This window comes from Cyprinodon variegatus, unplaced genomic scaffold, assembly GCF_000732505.1.
Source record: "Cyprinodon variegatus isolate N-32 unplaced genomic scaffold, C_variegatus-1.0 Scaffold796, whole genome shotgun sequence".
Lineage (NCBI taxonomy): Eukaryota > Metazoa > Chordata > Actinopteri > Cyprinodontiformes > Cyprinodontidae > Cyprinodon > Cyprinodon variegatus.
The window spans coordinates 168,578-172,655 of record NW_015151249.1 but is presented as its reverse complement, the minus strand read 5'-3'; positions in this window follow the sequence as shown (position 1 = coordinate 172,655).

Here is a 4,078-nt window from a genome sequence, read left to right as displayed (position 1 = left end):
AGTCGATGCAATCAGCTGGTTTTCCTTAGATAGAAAACTTTGAATCAATCTGACTGGATGATCTGGTGAACTGGAAAGAGACCTGAGATGACATGATGTGAATTGGAGCTATAGAAATAAACTGTATTTAATTGAATTTAATCCAACTAATACGAAATATCAGAAAACAACCCAAACATTTTTCCAACAAAAGGCTTGGAGAAACCTCATGTCTCCAAATCAGTGCCGCCCCGAGCCTCTTGGGGCCCTAAGCAGATTTTTATTTGTGGGCCCCCTCCCACCAAGCAGAATCACCTAAGCTAGAACATTATTGACACAAATTTCACACTATGTTAGGTTATGTATTAATACAAAATAAATAAATGATACTTAAAATACTTCACTATTTTATTAAAACTTCAGAATACAAACTGTCACAAAACATATCAAATTATTTGCAAATGTGCAACAAATGTGCAATCTTTTAAATAAAATCAAATTAGAAAAACATGAATATAATCAAAAAGTAGGATGTTACAAAAAAAGATACTTAAATAATGAAAGCAAACATAAGAAGAGCAAAGGTTCATTCCTGACAAATGTACAACAATGACCTGAAAATCGTTCTTTCCTGGCTTTTCTGGAGGCAAAGTCACTGATGACATCCTGTTAAAAGGGAGTTTTTCCTCTCCACTGTCGCTACAAGCCGGCTTAGTGTGAGGGATTGCTGAAGAGTCAATAGCCCTTTCTAAATTCACAAGGACGCGAGTACGCACTCGGACTCTGGGAGAACGGGAGCACGCAGCATAAATCTGGATCAATTGGAACGGAGGCTGATGACATCACCACACGCTCTGCTCGTCTGGAGCTGAATTTTACCTCCTGTTATTAATAGTCGCTAGATAATGAATAATTCTGTCTTTTTCATTTAGTGTGGGGAATAATAATGAACACATTCAGATAAACACAAATCAAATTAACATTTTGTCAAATAAACCAAAAAACTCGCCACTCGTTAACTCGTTAGCCCTGGCTGCCGTTAGCCTCAGAGCTCCGCTGGTTGCCACGTTCCCCTCAACTTCGGAAATGTTTTCATCAGTGAATGGGCCGTATAATGAAGCTTAAAGTATAATTTTCTTGCCTTAAATGATCTTAAAACCTACTTTTATTGAACAACAGCAACCGAAAAGAGAACTTTTAACTTAATACTCTGAGCTCTGTGAGCGCTAACCTGGAAGCTGCTGCTGCCGCAGTGCATGCTGGGACAGCTGTCAATCTCAAGAACAGACAAGTCTGCTCTGATGCATGCTGGGTAAAGTGTGAGAACAACCTCTGGGGACTTTGTTCGTTCTCGGTCTGCTGTTCTTGTGAATTGGAACAGTGCTAGGGCTGAGGATGATGACGTTTCACGACGACACAAGTACGTGAGAACGCACAAGTACACATATTGAGAAACAGCCAATGAGTCGATGCAATCAGCTGGTTTTCCTTAGATAGAAAACTTTGAATCAATCTGACTGGATGATCTGGTTGAACTGGAAAGTGACTGCGACTCCACTTAGTCTTTCCAGGGCCATTGATGATCTCAAGTATGTTTTTATCAATTTGAGCTATGAAAAGCTGAGCAGAGGCAACAGTCCCAGGCAGAGTGCAGGCAATCCCTAGAGCGACCCAAAGATTTGGGTAAAGCTCACACATCTCATTTTGTGAGAGGTATGTGAGAAGCTCAGCTAGTTTTCATAGTTTGATCAATAGCCCTGGTCAATCGTTTTTGGGCCCCCGCCCCCCTGCTTGCAAGCAGTTGCTAAGTTTGCTTATGCCTCCGGCCAGCCCTGCTCCAAATACAGACATTTCTTCTATGAAATAAAACTTTATTCTTTCGTATTAATACTGAGCGTCCAGCATGGAATATTAACGGATTCTGGTATCGACCTGCTAGCATATCAGCATTAATCTTAGAGACTTTTCCTCCTCATGTTGTAATGTGGGACATTAGAAAAGACTTAACGGAGTGAAGGATGAAAGTCAACAACAAGAGGAATGAGAACAACTGAACCATCTATTATCAACTGATGGGATACAGATTTTAGATGCAGGCCTGTATCCCTACTGGAACATCCCTACTCTGCTACAGCTGCTTCTGCTCTCTCCAGACCAGTGATTAGAGCTGAAGGTGGAAGCGAAGATGATGCCTGTTTGATTAGAGAACAGAGGTAGAGAATAGAGAATCCTCACCGTCTACTGGGAGAAAACAAATACGATATTTTTACAATCCAGAAGAGAAAAGATTTGGTCAAACTGAAGACTGCATTAAAATTCTTCAGATTAGGTGGATTTAAATGAGCGACTGACATTCAACAGATGATTATGGTAAATGTTGATGTTAACAATCTTAAGGGGTTTATGAATGTAGTAGTGTGGTCGGGAAATTTAGATTTCTCTTATTTCATATATTGATTTATGCTATTTACTCACTATAAAAGTTTTTCACTCAGTCAGTTTCACCTGCAAAGTCACACAATGCCTGAGTGAGGGTGTTTGTAGACAAGACAGACTTCTTCCCATAACTAGAAAGATTCTTTCTCAAGGTTTTTCCATAAGATGTTACTGTTTAACTGTAATTTAAACAATTAATTGTCAGTTTATTGTTTTGATTTTCCATTATTGTGAGTAAGGGGGAACAAACGCGGTCCAGATCAGAACAGGGCTGATTACAATGAAATAATACCATGCCGTATGATGAACTGTTCTCTCTTTGCAAAGATAAAATTAAATTAAATAGAGTTCCTACTGAGTGAAATCCATCTTTTATTTAACTAGAGTAAATAGTTGAAAACTTTTTTCCCCACTACAAGTAGTTATAGGAGTTTATCTACTGCTATATCATCTATATATTTATATATATGGACACTCATGCAAACACAAACTTTGCTATGATGCAGAGATTTCTCAGCATTGCTTTAAACCTGAACCGTTCAGATGTCAATGCTGAGTTCTGGGATTAGATCGCTGCTGCAGTCCATTAGGAAACTTTAAAGTCGCAAAAAAAACGAAAAGGATTTTCCGATTTTCAGTGAGGTCTGGAGTTTGGGAAACTGAAACGCTCTCATGCAGAACTGTTGGCAATGAACACATAGATTATGCACTGAAAAAAGTATCCAAGCATGTCTCCATTAAGTTAATAAGTTATTTTTGTGACTTTTTTAAGTATTAGATGAAAGAAAATCCATATTGTCTAAGATTCTTGGTATAATGAGTGAAGCAGAAAGACTGCAGAGGCTGAGGTATAAATATGTTGTTTTTTTTCTTAAAATGAGTGTATTTCTTTAAATTTGAGCAGTTAAGTGGGACAAATATCCATGGAAATTGTCATGATTTGGTAGTGGATAGATGACCCAAAATGCAGAGGAAGGGAGGCAGAGGGGATTTTCTTGTGGGTTTAATTAAAGGTTAACAGAAAACAGAGGCAGGAAATCCAAAAATCCAAACACAAAAAACTAAGTCCAAACAAACTGAAAACCAGGAGTCCAAATATCCAAAATCCCAAAACATGAAAACAAAGTGAAAACAAACCAGAAACCATGGAGACATCAGGGGAGATTCAACATAGAAGAGGAAGGCTCAGAGACGGAGTTGGAGGAAGTTAGACGAGGACCCAGCAAACAAGAACTGAAGAGGGAGAGCATTTAAAGGAGACTGAGACAAAGAGAAGACTAATGAGCAGATTGGGAACAGGTGAGCACAGGGCAGGAGAGGAAAAGAGCACAGGAAAAAGGAGACCACAAGAGGGCAGCAGAGGGGAACAAATCAAAAACCTAGAAAGCTGAAACAAAAAAGTAAGAATCAGACCACTAAGAAAATAAAACATGGAGCAAAGTAAAACTGAAACCTCAAAAGAAAAACAAAAAAGAGCCAAGACTGAAAGAGTTACTAAGAATAAACCAGAGAACATGGCAAAAGTAAAAATAAAACCACTAAAACTAGAAAACAATTAGTAAAGCAAGACTGAACACTAAAAAGAAAATATAACAGAACCAAAACTGAGATAGTAACTGAGAAAAAACCCAAGGAACACAACAAAAATAAGAATTAAACCATA